Source organism: Mastomys coucha, unplaced genomic scaffold (assembly GCF_008632895.1).
Source record: "Mastomys coucha isolate ucsf_1 unplaced genomic scaffold, UCSF_Mcou_1 pScaffold6, whole genome shotgun sequence".
NCBI classification, from domain to species: Eukaryota; Metazoa; Chordata; class Mammalia; order Rodentia; family Muridae; genus Mastomys; species Mastomys coucha.
Window position 1 is genome coordinate 46,935,152 of NW_022196912.1, and position 13,517 is coordinate 46,948,668.

Below are 13,517 nucleotides of genomic sequence, written 5' to 3' on the forward strand. Positions count from 1 at the left end.
TCTCTCTCTCTCTCTCTCTCTCTCTCTCTCTCTCTCTCTCTCTGCTGTAGCTGAGCTGTCAAGAGGTGACAGACACTAGGAACCCTGTGGCAAGCTTTGCCTCTGACAACCTGCTCCAAGCAAAAACTAGAATGACTTGTGTATATTTTCTCCATCATAGAGGCAGACTCTACCAAGACTGCCCCCCCCAAATATCTCCTCTTTTCAAAAAAATTAAAAGGTCCTAAATGAACACAGTTGTAAACATAAGCCAAACATTATCAACAGGAAAATAGCCTAGAAACATATGGTACCTGCTTAAAAGTTATACAAGGAAAAAGAAACGGCCCACCTGTACAGCTCAGACCCACATGGTAAAGCCAGCAACAGGGCCTGGGGAGTCCTCATGGCTATGTAAAGAGATTGGGTATATCTCTACACCCTCTAACTCTTATCCTGCAGAAATGGGGCCCCGAGTAACCAGATGGCCCTTCTTCTCAAGAGATAGAGGTTGTTGACACTTTCATAAAAAATAGCCCTCACTGACAAGTAAAGGAGCTCCTCGGTATCACTTGTAAATCACAGTGTGGCCCAAGGAAAACACACCTGAGAGTGAGCTTCAGGCTGCTCCATGGTTATAGCTGTTGGGAAGACGTCAAAGTGGCACCAAGAAAGCAGAATGAGCTTCAGGGACATTGTGAACAAAAAGACGATGACAGACTAGAGGGCAGCAAGAGGAAAGGCACCAGGAGCCAGGCAGAGGTGATAAGAAAATGATAGTTGCCGTGTCCCTCCAACCACAGGCCAAGATGCCTGTCCCCTGGGTCAGACAGCATGCAGAAGGCCTGGCTTGGCTTGACGGCCACCCAAACAACATCTCCCATTTGCAGCCTTCCCTTGTCTCCCTAGAGAACAGACTCCTGTCTTCTTTACTGCCATTCACCAAGACTTCAGCGGGGCACACAGAACTTCTTCCCTACCCACATGATTATGTCCCAGGCCAGCTGTAGCCAGGAACTGTTCTCTAGATGAATTTAGAAAGGCGATCAGGAGGACAGGGAAGTGAGGGCACGTTGAGCTTAAATGTAGAGGTCAAGACACCATGGTTCAAATCCACCCACTACCTGTGTGGCTTCAGACAAACTATTTCTCCAGCTTTAGTTTCTTCGTCAGGAAGAAGACAGTCTCTGCTTCACAGGATTCTTGCCCAAGACAAGCGACTTAGCGTGGTTCCTGGAATACAGAAAGTGCTCAGGAATGTAAGTGGTCACAACAATAGCTGTAATTGCTTTTATTGTTAGTATTGTTAGCCTGAGGAAGTACAGACTTGAAAGTTGGAGAATGAAGAAGAAAACGTCTGTGGAAGAGAAGAAAAATCCAGGATGCATTGTTTAATGTTCAGATTGCCCCAGCTGTATCTGCTAGGGTACCCATGTAGTGTCCCCATCAGAAGGAGAGTGTCCACTTGAGCTGGATATACGTGCTGAACCCAGTCAGGAGAAGCAAGAGGGGATGGGAGTCTTAGTCAGGGTTTCTATTCCTGCACAAAACATAACCAAGAAGCAAGTTGGGGAGGAAATGATTTATTCAGCTTGCACTTCCATATTGCTGTTCATCACCAAAGTACGTCAGGACTAGAACTCATGCAGGTCAGGAAGCAGGAGCTGATGGAGAGGCTGTGGAGGGATGTTACTTACTGGCTTGCTTCCCCTGGCTTGCTCAGCTTGCTTTCTTATAGAACCCAGGAACTACCAGCCCAGGGATAGCACCACCCACAATGGGCCGGGCCTTCCCCCTTGATCCCTAATTGAGAAAATGCCTTACAGCTGGATCTCATGGAGGCATTTCCTCAAGGGAGGCTCCTTTCTCTGTGATAACTCCATCTTATGTCAAGTTGACACACAAAACCAGCCAGTACAGGGGGGAAAGAACTAGTGTCCGCTCACCAGTTAGGAGATTTCCTCGCCACACATGTGAATTCAGACTGCACAGCAGTAGCTTGAAGGACACTAAAGGCAGACTGTCATTGTTACCAGGGCTTTCCCCAGAACAGCAAAGCCTATGGGCTGGTAGAGGGAGCAGAGATAAACCACTCTGGAGATGGTTTCAGAGAACAGCATTTGCTTTATTGCATGTGAACAAGTACTTAAATACTGGAAGCCTATCAACTGTGATTGCTTAGCACATTATCTCGGATTGGATAGGGGGCCAGGAAGAGGCAGGTTAATGGAGACATGAAGAGCGCAGACTGCAGGCTAGCTACCAGCTACTCACACTACATCGGAATTCAGCATTCTGACTTCCGAGGCACAGTCAGGCTTCTTATTTAGAAGCTCAGTGTGCCAAGTAGGCTGGCAGCCAGGTCATGCCTGCATTTTCTCCTATCCCAGATGTCTTCTGGATGAAGAACTGCTTTTACCCAAGGCTGAGTCCAGTATTCTGTCTTAGCAGGCATTGAAAAACAAATAGAGAAATCTTTTAGATTGGTTTAAATGAACCATGTCTAAATACATACCTTGTTTACTCTGCTAGGATGTATATTCTTACCATAGCTTAAATATGTGATGAAATACTCCAAGCAGCCAAAGGAAAAGAGATGGGCCATTAACAGAATCGTAAACACAAATGAAGAATTATGAGGAGAGGGTCCCTCCTAATTGAGGACACCTAATAATGAGGATTATTTTGTGGCAATTGTTTTTATTGATACATCAAACTTAATGACATTTAACCTCACTTTCCCCATTGGAAAACAAATCACGCTGCTAAGTGAGCAACTGAAAACGGTGCATGAATTTCAATACCTGAGGGAAACTTGGCAAGAATGAGGAATGAAACGGACTCTTTGGGCTGGTGAGATGGCTCAGCAGTTAAGAACACTGACTGCTCTTCCGAAGGTCCTGAGTTCAAATCCCAGCAACCACATGGTGGCTCACAACCATCTGTAATGAGATCTGACACCCTCTTCTGGCATGTTTGAAGACAGCTACAGTGTAGTTACTTATAATGATAAATAAATCACAAGGCCAGAGCAAGCGGGGCAGGAGCAAGCAGGACCAGAGCGAGCAGAGGTCCCTAGTTCATCTCCTAGAAACCACACGATGGTTCACAACTATCTTTACAGCTGCAGTGTACTCATATACATAAAATAAATTAATTAATTTTTTAAAAAAGAAATGAATTTCTGACTTGAAAACCTTCAGGAAGAAACTGGTGTGCAATCCAGCATCTTTAATGCAAGCATCAGGGGTAAGAGCAGAAATGCTTTCGGCTCTTTATGATCTAGGGATGCCATCCTTGTTCCGCTCCTGTTAGTAGGGCTTTATGGGTGTAGCTTCAGACATTCCTACGAGAAAATATCTTACAGTGAACTCCTTGTTCCTCTGGCATTTACAAGCTTTCTGTCCCCTCTTTCAAAGATGATCCCTGAGTCTTAAGTGCAGGAGTTGTGTTTAGATTGCTAGTTGGAACTGGGATCCACAACTCTGCGTTTTGATCCGTTGTGGTTTTCTGCAATGGTCTCCATCTGCTCCAAAGAGAAGTTTCCCTGATGATGAGTGAGGACTATACTCATAACTGAAGACCGAGAGCTAAGAGCCTCGGGTGAGCCAGAGCACATGACGTTTGTCTTTCAGGGTCTGAGTTGCCTCACTAATGTGTTCTTTTCCAGCTGCGTCCACCCGCCTGCATGGTTAATGATTTCATTTTTCTTGACGGCTGAACAGCATTCCATAGTGTGTGCTACCACTCTTTCATTGTCCACTCATCCACAGAAGGAAATTAAGTTGTTTCCATTTCTCATGCTATTCAACCAGAGCAGCAATGAACATGACTGAGTGAAGATCCATAGAGTAGGTTGTCGAGTCCTTTCAGCAGATGCCAAAGGCTGGTATAACTGGGTCTTTGGGGAAATTTCTTTTTACAATTCTGAGGATTCTCCACACTGATTTACAGAAAGACTAGAGCAGTTTGCAGTCCCACGAGCAGTGCGTGAGACCTCCCTCCAGCTCTTGGAATTGCATGTTTTGCTGATCTCTGTCATGCTGACTGGGGTAAAATAAAGTCTTAAAGTTGTCTTGATTTTCATTTCCCTAATTACTAGGGACAATGAACTTTTTTTGAGATATTTCTTACACGTTTTTTTTCTGCTTTTGACAACTCTCTGCTCGGGTTCTGGGCCTTTTTTTTTTTAATGGGTTATTGGTGGCTTTGACTGATTTTTTAGTTCCTTATACTTCCTGGATGTTAATTTTTAGTTAGACATGGAACTGAGAGATTCTCTCACACTCTATGGCTTCCTCTCCACTTGGTTGTTTCTTTAGCTGTGCAGAAGCTTTTTAGTTTTATGAAGTTCTAGTTACCAATTCTTGAACTTAATTCTTCAAATGGAGACCTATTTTAAAAGTTCTTTCCTATACCTATATCTGCCACTCCACTCCCTGGCCCTCATAGGCTTGTTCAAACACATGAGTGTATGGGATACCTAGCCATAGTGTAACGCAAAACACATTATGTCCAACTTCAAAATTCCCCTAGTCTATCATAGTCTCATCAATGCTTAAAACTCAAAAGTTCAAAGTCTCTTCTGAGATTCATGCAATCTCTTAACTGTAATCTCTATAAAATCAAAAATCAGGTCATATACTTCCAATATATCATAGCACAGGATATACATTACCATTCCAAAATGACATAGTGAGGAAATACTGGACCAAAGTGTCATCAACAGCAGGTTTCCCCTGACCTGACCTGATTGGGACTTTAATTCAGCCAAAGATAAGGAACACCTTAAAGTCTACCACCAGCTCTGTTGGCAGGTCTCAAGGCAGCCACCCGGCAGCCCACAAATTTGACCAAGGTATGTGAGGTTAAGCAGGGACCAGACGAGTTGCCAGAAGCCTTTCTAAAGTGACTCATGGAGGCATTTCAGCAGTATACAGCCTATGAACCCAGCAACAAGGAGCACAAAGCTACTGTAACTATGGCTTTTATAAACTAGACAAGTAGAGATATCAGGAAAAAGCTTCAGAGGTTAGAGGGATTACAGGATAAGTCATTGAAGATTTAGTGTAGTTTGCTGAGAAAGTCTACCATAACAGGGAGCCAAGGAAGAGAAGGAGCAGAGAAAAGGAAAGGAAGAAGATGAAAGGGAGATGAAAAGAAAAGCAACAAGAGAGGAATTTACAGAGAATCTTGGCTACAGTAGTTAGGGAAAGCAGAGAAGAGAGACTCCAACCAATAAGAGACAGAAAACCCCTTGAAGAGAAGGACCAGTGCACATATTGCAAGGAGAGGAACCACTGGGCCCGAGAGTGCCCCAACAAACAGAAGCTGGGAGTAGGAAATCCCAGGCCTTGGGAAAAGTATCTCCAAACAGTGAAGGTTTTAGCCCTGGGTGAAGACAGTGATTACAGTAGATGAGGTTTAGATCCTCTCCCTGAACCCAGGGTAACCCTGAGAGTGGATGGGGAAACCCACTCAGTTCTTGGTGGACACAAGGGCTTAACACTCAGTTCCTCCTCCAAGTCAATGGCCCTATTTCCAAGAAAAAATCTTGGGTCCAAGGAGCCACAAGCACCAAAATGTATTCATGAACTACCCAAAGAATAGTGGACCTAAAGATGGGCCAGGTATCCCATTCATTTATGGTCACCCAGACTGTCCCTACCCTCTGGGCAAGACTTATTCTCCAAGATGGGAGTCCAGATACACTTCCTGCCTGAAGGGCCTCAGCTAACTGGCCCACCAGGGGAGCTCATACACATTCTGACTACCAAACTAGAAGATGAGTATAAATTATTTGAAACCACCTTCACTTAGAACCAGGACTTGACTTGGTGACTGGAAATATTCCCGTCAGCCTGGGCAGAAGTGGCTGGGATGGGCAAAGCAAAATGTCATCCCCCCATAGTGGTAGAACTCAAGGTGCATGTTACTCCGGTGTCTCTCAGACAATACTCTATGTCTCGAGAGGCATGAGAGAGAATTAAGCCGCACATCTCCAGGCTCCTCCAGCTTGGGGTGTTGTATAAGCACCCTTCAGCCTGGAACACACCACTCCTGCCAGTTAAGACTTATGAGAGACGAAAGATGCTTTCTTCTGCCTGCCCTTGGCACGAACGATGATGGAGGGGTTACCATCCCTGATCTTAAGATATATTATAAAAGCATGGTATTAAAAACATGATACTGGCATCAAAACAGATATGTACACCAACGGAACAAAATTGAAAACCCAAACATGAGTGCACATAGTTTCAGACACTTGATACATGACAAAGATGCCAAAAACATAAGCTAGAGAAAAGAGAGGAACTTCAACAAACGGTGCTGGGAAAACCAGATGTCCACATTTAGAAGAATGAACCACTTGGACTTCTTAAACAATAGGGAGCCTAGATAACAAATAAAAATAACAATGTCGGCTGCTGAACAAATAGTAACACCCAAACTAATCTAACGCTAATCCTTCAAGGAGTGGTCAGTAACAGGAATTCTACTCGGCTGGACCGGAAGCCAACTCAGTCACAAAGAGCTTGGCTAGTATATGCAAGGTTCTGGGTTCAATTTCCAGCGTTGGCAAAATAATTTAGAGAGACTCTAATGTGGCCCCAAGCAATAAAAAGGCTGCATTTCTTTGCTTTCTGGGTAGAAGCTGCCCCGTTTCCAGCAACCACTTCCAGAAACCACAGAGGCAAAGGCAAAAAGGAGCTAACCACACCATTTCCCATAAGAACTTTTGATGCAACTGGAGTCACACAGCATTCTGGAAATCATTAATGCACAGTGAATAGTTCTCAAAACTGAATTTGAGTCACATGAAAGCCAAGGCTAAGTTGGAAGAGAAATGGACGTCTGGAGAGTTTCTTGATTAGCTCATCTGTTTAAGGTGACCTCTGTTGCTGCCAAGTGGGTCAGATGGAATTTGTTTCTGCATACTCTGCTGAGTTGGGTAAAGGGGAAAAGACACAAACCCATGCAGAGATGTAACTACGGGCTGTTCTGCCTTACTCTTTTCTTACTCTTACTCTTTTCTTACTCTTACTCTTTTCTCTTTCAAAGAGAAAAACAAACATTTTAAATAGCAATTTAAAATGTCCTTTCCCCCAAAAGGAAAACCTAAATGGGTAAAATCAAATCTTCCAATGACCTATTGCCGGTGATCAGTAAATTACAGAGACAAGCATTTACTGATTCCTGATATGACATTCAGTGAAAGAACTCAAGGTCCCTCTGAGGTTAACCAAACCAAAGAGAGGTAATGCTGCCCCATACTAATTCTATCCAACCTGCAATTCCTAAGATTTTTAAGATGCCTAATACTGGGCAGTAGAAATTGGGTAGTGAGCATAATGAGCTCCTATTCTTCAGTTATTCCTGCTGCTGGAGAGACACGGGAGTTGGAACACCATACACAGCGTTAACGACTTCTTTAGAAGCACAGACGTAAGTTAAGCATTCCGTCTCTGTTAGGAAAGACTGCAGGGAAGGGGTAGCCATAGACTAGGGACAAATGGAAGGGAGATAAATTGGCAAACAAATAAAATCAGAAAATAATCTGGAGCAATAGGAACATGTTTTTGTTTGTCTGTTCTCCTGATCCATGAAAAACATGTTGTACTTTAAAAATGGCAGAGTATGAGCCAGGGGGCTTAAAACATAGAGCATGGTTCTCACTCATGAAATATGGTTCTACAGAAAATAAAGCTCAGGACCCTGGGGTTCTAGCTCCTAAGCTATGGAGTTATAGTTCAAAAGGTTCTAGTGAATCTTTTAATATTTATCTAACTATAGGTATAGAATTTTATATATGAAGACTAAAAGTCCAAATTGATTGAAGAATCACATAAATGTTGTCTATTCTTGCCTGATATGCAAAGGTGTTAACAGTAAAGAAAGGAATTGTTAGAAAACATTTATAATTTATTTTGATTTTATGATTTTATGTGTATGAGTGTGTGTGTGTGTGTGTGTGTGTGTGTGTGTGTGTGTGTGTATGTACCATGTGCATGGTATCCACAAAGATCAGGAGATGGTGTCACATACCCTGGAATTGGTCTAACAAGATGGTTGTGGGCTGCTATGCTGGAAACAGAACCTCTTGGAAAACAAAACAGAAAAACAAAAACAAAACAACAACAAACAGGTCTTCTGCCAATGCAGCAGGAGCTCTGACCCACTGACCCACTGACCCACTGAGCCCTCCAGCCCCTGAAATTGTGTTAAAATGCCATCTAACTTGGATCTAAGAAAACATGTGTCCTGACAACTAAAAACTGTGGTATTCTGAAGATTAAAATATGAATATCAAAGTGGATTTTAAAAGCGGATGTGCATGTTGGGTGGATGCACAGGTACACACACATCTAAAGAGAAAGAAAAAAAGAACTCAGGATGCCATAGCACAAGACAAGTGTGGAAAATGCTTTGTTTGTTTGTAAGAGCACATACCTCATAAAAAAGTCAAGATGTGTCCTTGATGGTTTGAAGATTATATAGACCTCTCAAAGCAAAGAATAATTTTATGAATTCAGAGTTAGATTTTAAATCCTACTAAACATGTAGATTCTAGTATAAGAAAGTAACATTAAAATGCTTCAGAAGTTTTTCAGTCTTATGTGTTCTGTACTCCCTTCTGTGAAGATAGATGTAATACCATGTTGTTTCTTTGTTTGGGCACAAGCACACACACACAAATACACACACACACACACTTGCATGTGCACCTTCGTGTGGCATGCGCATGAGTTTGCATGTGTGTGTTACATATGTGTGAGTGTATATGTGAGTATATATGTGAGGCCAAAATCCAATCTTGCTGCTATTCCTCAAAACAGCATCCATCTTGCTTTTTGAAAGGAACCTCTAAGTGGTTGATTTGTATGTAGCTCCCCAAACATGTTGGACAGGCTAGTCAGAGGACCCCAAGGATCCTCCCCTGCCTCTACCTCCCTAGCACTCATAGCATAATGAGCCATGCATGCCACTCCGCCCAACTTTCACTTGGGTTCTGGGAGTCAAACCCAGGTCATTGTGCTTGTGTGGCAAGCACTTGATAGACAGAGCTAGCTCCCCAGACTAATTATGGTGATGGTGGTGGTGATGGTAGCAGTGGTGTGGTGTTGGTAATGTGACACACCTACTGTGTGTCAGACATAGACCTAGAACTTGGGCCCTTACTGTGTGTCAGATCTAGTTGGGAATTATAGCAGCAATCCTAGCAGAACAAAACTATCTTAGACCTCAGTGGGTAAGAGTCCTCAATTTCTTGATGTATTGAAATGATTCTTCTTCTCTTTCTCAAAAACAAGACTTTTCACAACATTGAAACAAGCCCTGATTGCTGCTAGGTTCTTATTAAGTTGATCTTGACGTAAGCTGTCAGTGTTCAGAGATAACGTCCCAGTAACAGAATTGGTTTAATCAGCACATTTGAGTAGAAAGCTGGGAAAGAATGAAAGCAAGATTGTCCTGTTGACAAAATGATAGGGAATTATTTTCCTGCTTAGAAGGCAGAACAATGCCAGCAGGGACTGTGAGAATTCTCAGGAATCTGATGTGACAGAGGGTGGAGTGCAGAAATGTTTGCAAAGGGCAGTAATTCTGTTTATACCCTCATCGCTCTCGCTCTTCTCTCTCTTCTCTCTCTTCTCTCTTTGTCTCTTGGTCTCTGTTTCTTTCTGTCTCTATGTCTCTTTGCCGGGACCTGTCTATCTGTCTCTGTCTCTCTATGTCTCTCTGTCTTCTCTCTCATCTCTCTGTCTCTGTCTCTCTCTTTGTCTCTCTGTCTCTCTCCTCTCTCTGGCCCTCTCTCTATGTCTATCTGTCTCTCTGTCTCTCTGTCCATCCTCCTGTCTCTCTCCTCTCTCTGTCTCTATGTCTGTCTTTCTGTCTTTCTATATATCTCTCTGTCTGTCTCTCTGTCTCTGTCTGTCTATCTCTCTGTCTCTCTCCTCTCTGTCTCTATGACTCCCTATCTGTCTCTCTGTCTCTATTTCTCTCTCCCCCTCCCCCAGACCCCACGTCAACCTCTTAATTTACACATATGACTCTGTCAGTCTGACTATGGCATCTTCCTCTGGGCTCTGAGATTTCCCATGCATCACCCGTGGACTCCTGTCTGGAGAACATGTTTCTGGGCTCAGAGATCCCCAGCATCACCCATAGACTCCTATCTGGAGCACATATTTCTGGGCTCTGAGATCCCCATGCATTGCCTGTGGACTCCTGTTGGGAGCATATGCTTCTGGGCTCTGAGATCTCCATGCATTGCCTGTGGACTCCTGTCTGGAGCACATGTTTCTGGGCTCTTCCTTTGACTGCTCTCTGGTCTTAACTGCTTTAGAGAATTAGGACCAACTCTCTAGAAATTTATGACACAGGATTTCATCATATAAAGACTTCTTTTTGTTGTTTTATCACTTGCTAATGACTACAGCTTAAATCTTTTTTCACAAAAGCTGTGTGGGTCAAATGCAGCCAGTCACTTTTGTGAGGAAATAAAAGGGATCTCACCCCCATTCTCTTTGCTCCTAATTAGCCCTACTTCTGTCACAACTAATTTACTCAATAAGGTTCAACTTAGCAAGTTGTTCTGTGGTCCTCACTCCTACCACCTCAAATTTGTTGGAACCTCAAGAAAGGAAGCCATGACCTTTTTCAATCACACAATTAAGAATGTGCACTCCTGGTCACTGGCAGATCAGTAGCTCAGCTGCTCCCCCAGGGAAGAGGTGGGGTGAGGGGCGGCCTCTCCACAGCCTGCTCTCCCCTCTAGTTCCTTTGTGAAAGGAGAAATATTTTCTTGTTAGCTTTCAAAGGAAGTGCATAGCTTAATTTGAGGAATGTTTAGAGTAACCATTTAACCAATACATAAGAAGTTAGTTTCAACCTGTTAAAAATGGCCACCACTTAGTAAGTAGTGCCTAGTCATTAAATCTATGTTTTAGATTTATGTTTGAAAATTCATGCATACTATTAGGTCAGGGTGTAGTCAAGTAATGATTTTTATCAGTAACTATCTTTTAAAACCAGCATTATTATGAAAACATGATTAATTAACCCTCATCACTCTTGGGAATCCTTTCTAATGAACCTACGGTTTGCTTATGCAGACTTGTATCTAGTTTTTAGTGACAGTTTTATTTGGCCCAGTCAGGCAATAATTCTCATGGAACTTCTTTAATCTCTGTATATGTTCCTTCTTGTTTTTTTTTCTTATTCCAGATCATAAATAGAAGTAAATTGGTAGAAGTCTCCAGAAACAATTCTTTACAGCTAAGTGAGAAAGGGAAAAACAGGAAAAACCAAAGTGAATTTGAGGAAGAACAAATGAACCTTATAATCCAAAAAGTGAAAAACTTTTTATTAGGTTACTTTTTAAATGAAGATAAGTTTTGTTTTTTGTTTGTTTTGTAAAGGAAAAATGCACTCAGAGCAATTGTGACACATACCTTTAGTCCCAGTACTCCCTCAGAGCAATTGTGACACATACCTTTAGTCCCAGAACTTGGGAGGCAGAAGCAAAGGGCAGCCTGGCCTACATAGCTAGATCCAGGCCAGCCAGGGATACATTGTGAAAACCCGTCTCAAAAAGAAAAAAAAAGGAAAAAGTACTGTAAAAATATTCTAAATTCATAACCATTCCAAACTATAATAATCAGAAATTACACACCTAACTCAGAAAACAAAAATTAAACCATTTCATTTTAAAAGTCTTTAAGGTGAGTAATCTCAAAGTGTTTTCAATGCAATATTTAGTAGTAAATCCTAGAATTCAGTTAAAATTCAAAACAATTAAACTTATTTAATGTTACTTTAAGAAATGTTCAACATGTTAATGTCAAGATTCATTAATGTTCTTTGGTGAGAGAGATGACATAAGAGCAAAACTCGCCAAATTTTGGTCAATGTCAAATACTGTCAAGAAATGGTCTTAAATTTTTTATTTATTTTTTTATTATTATTGAGTATTTCAAGTTGCTGGCTGGCTGGCTGTGACTGGAAATGAAACAGAATCAACAGTCGTTGTACGGTGTTTTAGAAGAGACTTGCTTCGAACACCAGAGAACTATTAGTTAAAGGTAAACTGCACACCAGCAACACAGGCAGGTTCAGTACCTCAGGAGATGAGATAAACCTCAGAACTTCATTTCCACATTCAACACTTAGAATTCTCTGTGTGGACTCCTGGACAGCTGAGGCATCCAATACACCTTGCAGTCAGTTCAGTAACCTGTGGAGCTTTTATGCTTTAAGAGACCCCAGGGCCCAAGTTCTTTTTCCAATTTCAATGTTTCTAGAAATCATAATAGCATCTTCTAGGGGAATTCATGTGGAGGTCAGAGTGAAAGCAGGTGTGAGTAGAAGCAACAGAAGGAGTCATGGCTGCCAAAGTGTTTGAGTCCATCGGGAAGTTCGGCCTGGCGTTAGTTGCAGGAGATGTGAACTCTGCTTTATATAATGTGGATGCTGGACACAGAGCTGTCATCTTTGACCGATTCCATGGCATACAGGACATTGTGGTAGAGGAAGGAACTCACTTTCTCGTCCCTCGAGTACAGAAACCAGTTATTTTTGACTGCCGCTCTCGACCACGGAATGTACCTGTCATCACCGGTAGCAAAGACTTGCAGAACGTCAACATCACACTGCGCATCCTCTTCCGGCCTGTGGTGAGGACTATGATGAGCAGGTACTGCCGTCTGTCACCACAGAGATCCTCAAGTCGGTGGTGGCTCCGTTCGATGCTGGAGAATTTATTACCTAGCGAGTGCTGGTCTCCAGGCAGGTGAGCGATGACCTCACAGAGCGAGCAGCAACATTTGGCCTTATCCTGGATGACGTGTCCCTGACACATCTGACCTTCGGGAAGGAGTTCACAGAGGCAGGAGAAGCCAAACAGGTGGCTCAGCAGGAAGCGGAGAGAGCCAGATCTGTGGTGGAAAAGGCTGAACAGCAGCAGAAGGCAGCCATCATCTCCGCTGAGGGTGACTCCAAGGCAGCTGAGCTGATCGCCAACTCGTTGGCCACAACAGACGATGGCCTGATTGAGCTGCGCAAGCCGGAGGCTGCTGAGGACATTGGTACCAGCTCTCCCGCTCTCGGGAACATCACATACCTTACAGGAGGGCAGTCTGTGCTTCTCCAGCTTCCCCAGTAAGGTCGGCCGGGCCACGGCCTCCATCATGCTGAACCATGCCTTCCCTTCTGCCCCACCTTAGAAATCACTGTGAAATTTAATGATTGGCTTAAAGTGAGGAAAATAAAGGTAAAATCACTTCAAACAAAAATTAGCATCTTCTAGTTCAAATTTTCACAATAAGAAGAAATGAGGGGCTAGGGCGATGGCTCAGTGGGTAAAGTGCTGTTTATTTATACAAGCATGAAGACCCCAGTTCAGATACCCAGCACTCATGTACCAATAATAATAATAATAATAATAATAATAATAATAATAGCGGGTCAGTTGTGGCACATACCTTTAATCCCAGCACTTGGGAGGCAGAGGCAGGCAGATTTCTGAGTTTGAGGCCAGC

The 13,517-nt window shown here is 42.9% G+C and overlaps 2 pseudogenes across 1 annotated transcript in view; both read left to right on the top strand.

Annotated features, from left to right (window-relative positions):
* Nucleotides 1-13,517, top strand: part of LOC116080997 — a 107,968-nt pseudogene that overhangs the window by 77,945 nt on the left and 16,506 nt on the right.
* LOC116080790 overlaps nucleotides 12,348-13,517 on the top strand; it is a 6,441-nt pseudogene continuing 5,271 nt past the window's right edge. Inside the window, exon 1 of the transcript XR_004114606.1 lies at nucleotides 12,348-13,249. The product of XR_004114606.1 is annotated as a prohibitin pseudogene (transcript). The remainder of the gene's footprint in view (nucleotides 13,250-13,517) is intronic.